We start from the raw sequence: 12,069 nt of genomic DNA on the forward strand, positions 1-12,069 counted from the left end.
GTCACCAAACAACAAAACCAATGAAAACTTTCATATATACGCTACAATAAATTTTGTCACAAAAAATGTTTATTAACGACGAATAATCACTTTGTCATAATAACAAGTACAAATGACAAAATAAATTCGTCACTAAACCTGTTCCATATTTTATATTTCAATTTCAATTATTATTTCACAAATATCCCTGCTCATATCCGAATAGCCTTTTAATTGTACTAAGAAATCCACTAGCTATTATACATCACTCCATAAAAAAAAAATCAGTAAACAATTTATATTATAAATCAAAATATATCCATCAAACAACTTTAATAATATAAGCCATTAAGTATAACAAAAAAAACCATCAAAGCAAATCCCAAAATGAACTAACGTGGAATCCACAAAAAAAATCAACACTCAATCTTGATTTGCAACTACAACTAAGTATCAGTTCAGGAAACAAAATTCAACAGTTGATCTTCATTTGCAAGTATACTGCCAAACGTCATCAAAAACCAATCTGCAAAGAAAATAAACAAAGAAAACATTAATATATTATCAATTACATCTAAACTCATATATAAATAATTTTATTTTATAAACTAATTTAGTAGAAATGCATCCAACAAATCAAAACTTCAAAGAGTTGAGGTGATCCTTGATAATAAAGCAACACGGATAACATAAGATGCCAAAAGATTGCAAGAATACCATATATCACTAACACTAATGGTAGGATATATATATATATATATATATAATAGCTCCAGAATATAGCGTAGCATTGAGGTACATTTGATTCATGACAATGGGCTATATTCATACATTTGGTCACTCGCATAATAATAATGCAAAAGCACTTGCCTCTGGAGACTCAATTAAATTAATAAATAAAGCGAAAATGAAAACATGATTTTCTAGGGGAACAAAATGAGGCAAATCAAAAGACCAGCATTTACATACCTACCAAAGTAGAACTTTTTGATAATGTATGCACAGAGTAATCCAATCTGCAAGAACAAGTAAAATGGATTACAGATTTGCACAAATATTTTCTTTTTTTCAGCAAGAGACAACTCACAAGCAGCATACATTAACTTTTGAGTGGAAGCAGCAGAAGCCATGACAGCTTTAAGAGCACATCTATGAGGCCTAAATAAATCTTTTTCCTGGGGCGTATGCGGTCACAAACCACTCTAATAAGCTAAGAGTGTGTTTGGATTAAAGGGTTTAGAATTCTAGAGATATTTGAAATAATGATTCAAAATCATATAATTTAAAATCCAAATAACTCTTCTTTGAACTAGTTTTGTATATCTGGATATTTGCCTACTTTCAGTCGAACTGAAAGAATTACAACATAAGACTGTATTATTAAAAATTCATAGAATCATGTAACAAGGATAGTCATAATTTTGATTAGCTAAACATAAAAGGAGAAAAACAAAAAAAATATGAAAAGAATATGAAAATACGAGTGCTTTGGTACGCAACTCAAGCTAGCACCATCTAAAAATAAAGTTTGCTAAATATTCCTCCTTTGCTTCTTATATGGTCCAATTGAGCACAATGAAGACAACATATGATTGGTTGGCTAACACGAATTGAATGTTTGTGTCAAACAACAAGGACAGCACCACTACGAGGGAGAAGTTGAAGCCTCAAGAACAAGAGATAGACCAACAGATATGAATGTAAGTTCTGAGAAAGCACGTGATCTCAAGAAAAGACTTCTTTAGCCAGGACAAAGTGGTTGAAATGTGGCTTCACTAGGTTGAGTATAGGGAAAACCTTCAAATGGATCAATCTATACTAATATATAATGGGAAGCCTCAACTTGGTGTCCATATTTTCTGGAAGTTGTGTCATAGTAGTTTTGTTGGCCAAAAAACCATACTATTTGATGACTTTGGCATTTTACCCATAAGGGTAAACATGTAATATACAAAACCTTATAAACCAGCGAACTTAACAAACCACTTTCCAAAGGCCACGTTCTTATGACAGTTACATTCCTGAGAATGCCATGTTCTCCTGTTTACTGTTCCACTTTTTGCTAGAAAAAGAAGACATTAATTATGGTGGCTCTGTTGAGCGAAGTATTTTCCATTTTCGCTACTTTCAAGTTTCATCTGGCCTTCCAAATTGCACATTGCTATAGCTATAGACGGATTTGAGAGATATAATTTGATATGATTTTTCCAATTCTTAACACACTGAAGAAAACATTCAACCATATAGAAAGTAGAACAAATGAAGAAAGTACAAATGATTCATTATGCACTGGATTTTTGCAAATAAAATGTAAGTATTCCTTTTACCTTTCGCATCACATTTGCACCCAAATTCAGTTTCACAAACTTTGGAGCCAAACATGGAAACTAAAATTTTACATTAACCATACTATTTCCACAATTGAAAAACTGTTACACTTCTCAGATTTTAAATTCAATCAGTATGCATATACATCATGTGTGCCACCATCTATTAAAAGTCCTTATTATGCTAAACCATCCTAATGATATATACAAAACAGCAGCAATTATAAAGTGATATACAAACTTGACCAACCCACTGCCTGAGACTCAATAAATGTTCCTTCATTTCTTCTACTGTGAAAAACTCAATCAAAGACACACCCATTATTAATCACTTCACTAACTTAGAGCAACTCCAACACTGCCTAGCAAAAATACACAAAAAAAGTAAACACATAGTCTTGTCTCTACTTTGGTTAGTGTGTATTTTAACTAGTGTCATGCTAAGTAAGAATTTTGATAATGAATCTATTTTCGTTAAATACATCTTCAAACTTGTTACATCTTAGTGAATAAGTAGTCAAACTGCTATACTTTAACTAGTATATACTAACCAACATGAGAAAAATAAAAAGATAAAACAAGCGAGACTTACCAAAAAGGCGATGTACGAGTTCATGGGATACCTCCTCCTCTAAATTGCCCTTTTAAACCTTGCTTCTTAAGAAACTCCATGATTCTTGATGTCATCTCAAAATTCTCGTCAATCGACCCATTCATCTTCCCTATCTCTTTATTTTGTGCTTGAATTTCCTCTTTTTGTGCTTGAATTTCCTCTTTTTGTGACTGAATTTCCTCCTTTTGCTCTTGTATTTCCATCTCTAAACGCCTCACATAGTCACTGTCAGTCGAAGCATTGGTAGTCCTAACAGAGAAGGAACGCCTCAACCTAAGTACTTTAACATATTCCGACCTTGGCTTGAGCACCTTCACAAATAGCTCCTCCGGAGTAATTGGAACCACACCAGGTTGGGAGCAATGTTCAGCTTGAATCTTTATCATATTATCCTGTCATTTAAAAAAAAATGAATAAAGATATAATAAAAATTGCAATCATCCTCATACAAAAGGTAAGTATACATACATAATTCTTTTCTCACTTCGGAGAAATCCACTGCTTTGTGACATCATTAAAGTGTGTAGACTTGTAAACACGTGGCAACTCTGGCAGTTGGCCCCCATTTGCGATTGTCTGATTTTTTTTGTTCTTCAACTAGTAAGTTAAATAAGAATGATGGTAGTAGAATCATAAAACGGAAAAAAAATTAAAAAAGACGCACCGCCTCATGTACCCTAACTATGAGAGATTTTGACCCACATCTATGCTTCGTCTTCACTTGATTTCTATTGTCAATGTTAGCTATTGATTGCTTCTACAAGGAGCAAGTTCCAATAGTAAAATATATATATTAGGAAGACAAGGTAATTGTCAACAATAAATTAACATAAGAAAAGTTTACCAGCCAATTGCTATCATTCCACTTCTTGTCAATCAAGTTTTTCCATTTCTCAAGGTCACATTCAGGCGGTGGGTGGCTTCTAGCATACTCCTCTCCCTTAGCACTTTTAAGGTTCAGGTATTTTATTCTTAGTCGGTAAGTGTGGCTGCTCAAGCTCCGTCCACACTTTGTTACCATCGCTTTGCTAACATCCATGGATTCACCTTGTATGTCAAATTGATCCTAGCAACAGCCATAAATATTGTGAGTCATAATTCATTATATTACATGAATTCAATCAATTATGTAAAACTTTTACCGTTAGACGCTGAAACATAGGTGCCGTAACTTCTTTGTTGATATGTTTCCACTTGCGAATGCTAAAGTCTGGCAAGTGTGTTCGGACCTCAACACCAATTTTGGAGACTAATTGAGAGGCATGATCCCCCACTGGCGCACGATACTCCTGTGGTATGGGAACTTTGTGCTTTCCATCTTTCTCAACCATTGCTTGAACCTTAAACCCGCGTATCAAGCCACGAGGGTGTCTACTAGGCATTATTGTAAAGAAATTACATTGACTGGTTAGTAATTAATTAAAGCGAAATCCTAAATGCAATATAAGCAACTTTATTTTGTTGTTGTTGAATAATTCATAAAATAAAATGATAACATATAGAGATATACAAGGGGCATTCCCTAGGCCTTACAATACCAAACAAAAAAACTAGAGCTATACAAGAGAAACAAAACCAAACAAATAAACTAAACTAAATAAACTACAAAGAGAATCATCCAAAAATAAACCACACAGGAATGTTCATTCGCCACATGAGGAAACAAAGGCTATGAACACTCAATAGACTAGCCAAAACAATACAAAATACATTTGCACAACCCTCAAGAGAGAAAAAGCAAGCAAAACTAGAGATTAAGCTGTGTGGATTAAAAGCTCTTCAGTCTGACAACAAGAGAAAGTACTCAAAACACGCTTGACTTAATGGGTATCTAAATGCCAATGATGGTTCCGAAATGAAATCATAAGTCACAAAACAAGCACTATTGTCTACAGAGGTTCAATTGATGAAGAGAATAATTTGAAGCCAATAAAAATGGTAAAGTAAACTGTGTTCTCTGTTATATCAAAGTCAATGGAACACCCTTATGTAATGTTACTGTAACTACTTCAAAGTAAATTGCTAAAGTAAACTGTGTTCTCTGTGTAAACCGTGTTACTATAATGGCATAAAGGTGCTGTATTAGGTGAAATCAAGTTCATTATGCACTAAGTTAGGTGCTAAACCAGGATACTTTGTGTAAACTGTGTAAATTGTGTTACTGTAATGATAACACAGTTTACACAAAGAACAGCTAGTGATCACTGGTTTAAGCATACATCATTACAGTAACACAGTGCATAACGAACTTGATTTCACCTAATACATCACCTTTGGTGACAGACTGATTTCACTTTGGTTTGTAAACAATGGATGGATGTTTGACTTGAATGGATGGATGCATTTGTTTTGTTATTGATATCAACACCAAAACAAATTGCAAGACCAAAACAGAACAGATATATTGCAACAGATATGGATGGTTGTTTGACTTGAATGGATGGTTTAGATTAGTAGTAGTGCTGCTGCATTTGTTTTGTTATTGATAACAAGACCAACACAGATTGCAAGACCAAAACAAAACAGATATATTGCAACAGATATGGATGGATATTAGACTTGAATTGATGGTTTAGATTAGTAATAGTATTGTTGCATTTGTTTTGTTATTAATAACAAGACCAAAATAGATTGTAAGACCAAAACAGACCCAAAACAACACAGATATATGGCACGACCAAAACAGATTGTAAGACCAAAACAAACCCAAAACAACACAGATATATTGCAACAAATATATTGCAAGACCAAAACAACACAGATATATTGGAAGACCACAACAGCACAGATATATCTTTTCCGACCAAAACAGACCCAAAACAATACCAACACACGTCCAGGACTGGAATAAAAAAAGTTTGCAGGTTGTATACATCTATTGTACGTGTTGTTTGTGCTTTCTAATAGTGACAACACAATGCATTAGTCCAGCACCAATCCAGCACAATCTATCATCAATAACTATCTATTAGTCTATCACAATGCAATCCATTACTCCAACATCTTAAAGTTCAATTTCAGGAAAAAAAAAATTCAGTAATAAAGGAATTTTGCACCAAGAAAGTTTTCAGAAAACAGAGTATTCTTTAACTGTTAGGCACTCAAGGTCAGTAAAACTTTTTTATTGAAAACTTTCTCTGCAATTTATTAGAGTAAAACTCAATTTTCAGTAAGGCACTCAAGTTTTCTTCAACTGTTAGGCACTCAAGGTCTAGAACATTCATTAGAGTCTATTCTTTTGCACCATAGACTTATATTAAAACAGAGGATTTCATTTTAATAGTAAAATTTAGCATCTTACCGACACTAGATTGGGGGGCTGCCTCCCTCGATGCCTCTATATCGACATCAAGTGGTTGTGAGTGTTGGATCTCCACATTGTCATGTAAATCCCCATTCGGAACAACAATTGCCTCATGAGAAGGTTGAGGAGATGACTGCGCCAATCGTTTGGGTGGCATTGGTAAGCCCTAAAAAACATAATACAAAAGCATAAACAATAAATACATAAAAATGGATAAGTAAAGATATGTATATGGAAACTCATCAAGGGCACTGTTGATATTTGTAGTCTGATCCAGTCAACTCCTTTTCTTCCCAAGACTAGTCTTAATAAGCTTATTTGGACTCCTTCTTCTAATGGTTTATTCTCTATAAAATCAGCTTATCTCCAGATTTCTATTTTTTAAGGTTGATTCCTCAATTAGTTTCATCCACTAGAACAATAATCTACGAACTACATACACCATGCAACATCATCATAAATGTGTTGAGTCAATTCATCCATAATTAAGGCAAATAGGTAATGATAGAAAGCTATCCCTTGATGCATTATTACAGAATAGCTAAAAGAATTGGGATACCCACATCTAGGCAAATGTTACCGAACTCACACTAGGAACAAAAAATATATACAAAAGCATAACGAAATATTAGCCAGTAATACAATTCTAAACTCACTTTAGTTGATAATTCTAACCTTCTTGTGCTTATCGATTTTAAATTTTTTGCAGTTAGTTAAGCAATCAATCTTGCCCCGTGTTCATGGTTTGTCTCTCAAAACAACAGTAGCAGCGGTACGTGTCTTTTCTTGTCCTTTCTCTTTTTTTCTTTTCTTTTCTTTTATTCCCCAGAGTTGCATGTTCAGCCTTCTGGATTATTTAATTTTTTGCTGTCCATATACATCTTTTGGCGTCGATGTTTTAATGTTATTACCATACGATGGTAGGATTTTTTTTTTCTTTTATTCCCACGTTAGTACCATAGGATGGTAGGATGTTATTGAAGGCTTTATTCCCTTGCAAAGGCTTGAATTATGTCGCTGGTCTGCCTCCTGAGAGGAAAGGACTTCAAAACTCTTGAAACTGCAGTACAAATTATGAGCACCATTCTATTACAAAACAAAACTGATAAATAACAGTTATCTTTAGATCACAATACTTTTCCCGCCTGTCGTCCATGAAATCACTTGCCCTATCACAAGAAATTGGTCAACATGAGACAAGTTATCCCAAATATTTATAAGGCAACAACTTCTGAACAATGGACATATATAAAGGACTTCCCCTAAGGATTTTCTTCTTTGATGTTTACACACAGGTTATATCAGAAAAAAGACTAGGAACAGTTTGAATTTCCTGATATCTTTTTCCAGGATGTTGATCATTATGGATGGGGAATGCATTATAGGCCCTGTAGCTGGCTACTCCTTTTGATTGTTCACAGGAGTTGCAATCAATCCAGCTGCTCTGTCAACTTCTACGGATGGAGTAAAGAGGGCAGAGCTTCTTAAGATCAGTTTTTCCTTGCAGATGGTACTAATGCTACAAAAGTGATTCATCTATATTTCAAATTTAATTTTTCATTACATGCCAGTTTTTTTATCATTCTTGCTAAGAAGATTTAGATGTTGATCTCAAAATCGTTTATACTTTCATAAATATTGAATTGTTAGAAGTGTTGTAGATTGTAAATATGACTTATCAATAATTATGGAAGAACATTGATCTAGGGTTCAAGTCTTTGCGAAATCTGTATTATTCATTCTTTGAAACATGGCAAAACAATGCAACATGTAGTACCACATTTTTTCCTAACTGGTTACTTTTGTAGGTTTCTATCTGGGATGGTGCCTTGTTAGGGAATTTGTTGTTGAGGGCCTACTGATGTGAGGTTACTTTTTTGGATTGGTTTCTGTATTCCTAGTTTGAACACTGACGTTGATGTTATGGAGGTTGTATGTAGGATGTATATTTTCTAGTTTTATTTTATGACTTATTCACCCAAAAAAGTATATAAAAATATAAAGATGGTATTAACAAAGCATCATTAACGAATATATAGCTATGAGACATGATAACAAAAATGAATGGCCATATATATAGTACCTCATCGTCAACACTTTCAAGGGACTCAGCATCATCAGTGTCATCTTCATGATTTGACGGTATGTAGTCGTCATCATCTACCTCAACCCTAATGCTCTTTCCCTTCTGATTAACACGATTGGGCTAAGTAGAACCCATCAAAGAAGTTGCTAAACGGTTCAATTATAGAGCATCCATTTTCTTTTTATTCTTCTTGATTGTCTTATATCTTTCCATTTTGTACTGTGTTCCCTTTTGTTTCGCTAGAAAACCTAGCTTGAGCCATTGTTTCTCCCCTTTGGCCATTTTGGTAACTAAAAAGCATAAATTGATATAAAACATAAAATATGAAGCAAAATATTTACTTGAAGAGACACAACAAAATATAGCATAACTATGTAATGCATTAAAACCATATGTCCATATAAAAACCTTAAAAAAAACAAAAACTAAATATCATAATCCATATCAAGTTCCATATCAGGATCCATATCATCATCAAGTATGCCAAGTTCTTCATCTTCTTCGTCATCTCTACCATCTCTCTTTGTTTTATTCGGAATACCCTCAGCTTCAATATCATCCCTATGAAATCGAATAATATCTTCAATGTTGACCGGGACAACTGAGTTAATGTTTTCTTGTTGGAATGCATCATTAAATTCTGGTTGATCAGGTGGTTCTCCATCACCAACCTCTGGTACATCAAATACACCCCTATGTTGGACCTGTTGCACGACTTGCCAAGGTTGCCCCCATTTGGTGTCATTCAGGTAGAACACTAGTTTAGCTTGACTAGGCAAGATAAAAGGGTCAGATTGATATCATCGGCTTGTGACATTGATGCTTGTGCAATATGTGTCAGCTCGTACTGTTCTACTTCTACCAGTGTTACCAGTGTTGTACCATTCACATTGAAAAAAAATAACTTTTTTTTGACACATGTACTCAAATTCCCAAATATTGCACAAGTGACCATAGAATTCGTGCATCTCTCCCTTGTAGTCCCCTTTGGTAAGCACACCACTATTTTGACTCTTACGACGATTGTCTAATTCCTTCGTATGGAATCGTACACCATTGATTATACAACCCGAGTACTCTTTCACTAGCAAATTAGGACCATTCGCTAATGACCACAATTCTTCAGTTGCTTCTGGTGCCTCATCAACTCTCAATCTATTTATCTACATCCACATACAATGTGCAACACTTGAATTATGTTAGTAATGCTTGTATTTTATACAAGCCTAATAGTGTTTGGGCAATTGTGAATATTAAAAATGACTTACATATTCTTTGAACCACTTCAGAAATTCCTTCTATTGTATCTGAGTTATATCTTGTCCAGTGGAAATTTGTAACAAATTCTTGTGTTCCCTACTCAAATAGTTTTGGTTAATGAGTGAAATACTACTATTATTAATAACTAATAACATGAAAAATGTTAAAATATATATAATTATAAGAAACATGTACTAAAGATACTTCTCTATCTCAGGGCTATTGTATAATAAGAACCAATGAGCAATATCATGAAGTTCCTATGACATCTCAACATGCTTTCTGATTTGGCCAATAGGACAAGCAGTTTGGGTGAATATTGTCAAACCTTGACGCCGAACTCCATAATCTTCATTTCGTGCATCTCGATTATGCACGGTTTCAATCCCATCAAGATACATTGAGCAAAAAGTAATGCACTCCTTGACAATGTAAGCCTCTGCAATAGAATCTTCTGGTCGAGCTCGGTTGTTGACAAACTTTTTTAAAGCTCTGAGAAACCTTGAAGAGATAACCGATTAGGATATTAGTTAGGCACACAACATAATCTACACCTTTCATTTGAAACTACAATTTTAGAAATTACCTTTCAATCGGGTACATCCACCGATATTGCACAGGTCCTCCGAGAATAGTCTCACGTAGCAAGTGAATGGCCAAATGAACCATCACATCGAAGAAGGCTGGAGGAAAGATCTTTTCAAACTTACATAGTATGAGTACTATGCGTTCCTCTAATTTCTCCATTTCACTTCATTTGAGTGTCCTTGAGCATAGATCTTGGAAAAAGCTACCTAACTCAAAAAGTGCTGTATGGATCTCTTTATCTACATAACCACGCATCCCAATAGGAAGAATCCGTTGTATAAGTACCTGGCAGTTGTGGCTTTTCAATCCTGTTAATCTACCACTTTTTGCATTCACTGATCTCGAAATGTTTGCCGTGTACCCATCTGGATACTTGACTGATTTCAAGAATTCAAAGAAACCCTCTATCTCTTTAGGGGTCAGTGAGAAGCTGGCTCGAGGTTTGACATATGATCCATCAGGATTTTTTGTCAGCCACAATTCTTTCCTTATATTCATATCTTCTAAATCCATTCGTTCCTTATCACCCAAAAGTATATGCTAATTTAAGGGTGTAATATTCCAATTTTCATTAAATCGATAGTTGTGAGAGAAAAAATAATTAATTAATATGTAATATATAATATTTTATCTTTTGATTATTTTAATATTTTTTATTTTTATTGACTATTTTAGCCAAAATCTATCATGCAAAACATATAGACTCAAACTCCCCTAAAAAATTAGAAATGCACATGAGAGAGAGGACTGGGGCCACTGTTTTGTTTGGGAAGTGTTGATTGGAGATGATAACAGTGAATGGTTTGTAAGAAAAAGTTGAAAACCCTTGAAAGAGAGAATAATTCCTTTATGGAGCCAAGGGCCTGTGAACTGTTGCTCACTATTTTAGATAATTCCTTTAGGAATCAAAGATTGTAAACTAATCAACTCAACATTTATATGCTGAGAAAGTAAAGCATGCAGTGGTACTTGAGAACAAAGTAGAAATGAAAAGTGAGAATAAATACTAGTGTAATGGAAGACTAAACCATAGACTTAGGCTAGAGAATCCTCTTTACAATTAACTTAGCATTATTACCTTTATTCTTAAACATAAACAACCCCAGAGAATAAGAATTTCCACATGCACATTCTTTGGAGTTGAGCTTAATGAGTAAATGGACTAGCTAATGACACAACAAACCAACTTAACATACCATAAGGACTTACTAATTAGGTCCCCCACGGTAGATAATTAATAAATACTTATGGTAGTGACTTTAGCAACATAAGTACTAAACCCACCAAATAGTTTTCTAAGTAGGTAATAAGACTCTCAATGGTGTAGCTAGAAGAATCCATGTAACGCTAAGTAGCTAGAAACCCTTAACCAAACACAATACCATACCATTGGATGATAGGAGAGTTACATTCCAGAGCTGACAGATGCAAACCCTAAATAGGTTGTGACTTGTTACACTGATTGACAGTGCTCTAAAAATTCTGATATTTCCTCCTCCTTTTCCTCCAGTGATGTCTCTAGAAGAAGGGTTATTATCATCCCATGGAAGAGGATAAGAATATCGGAAAGAAAGGTTTTGATAGAAATCAGCTCCTCCTACTTCATTACCACCCATTCTACTAGTGAACTCAGCTGGCCTCACCGCTCGTTGAGGTGGGTGGGCAATAATAGGCAATGCTGTCTGACTCTTGTATGCTTGGACTTACGACTCTTGCAGGTCTCCTTAGGCTGTGGGTGCTTGTTGGTTAGAGCTGCTCCTTATTTCCTGTAATGAGCTTCTTTGTAGGTCCTGCTGGTACCTCTTCAGGGATGTCAAAGCAGCAGCCAAAAGCAATACCACAGCAGCCAAACAACAGGCCAAACCAACCATAGCAGCAGCCAAGCAGCCCCACCAGAGACAGGACATCCAAA

This window comes from Camellia sinensis, chromosome 6 (genome assembly GCF_055761805.1).
Source record: "Camellia sinensis isolate YWXY chromosome 6, ASM5576180v1, whole genome shotgun sequence".
NCBI lineage: Eukaryota > Viridiplantae > Streptophyta > Magnoliopsida > Ericales > Theaceae > Camellia > Camellia sinensis.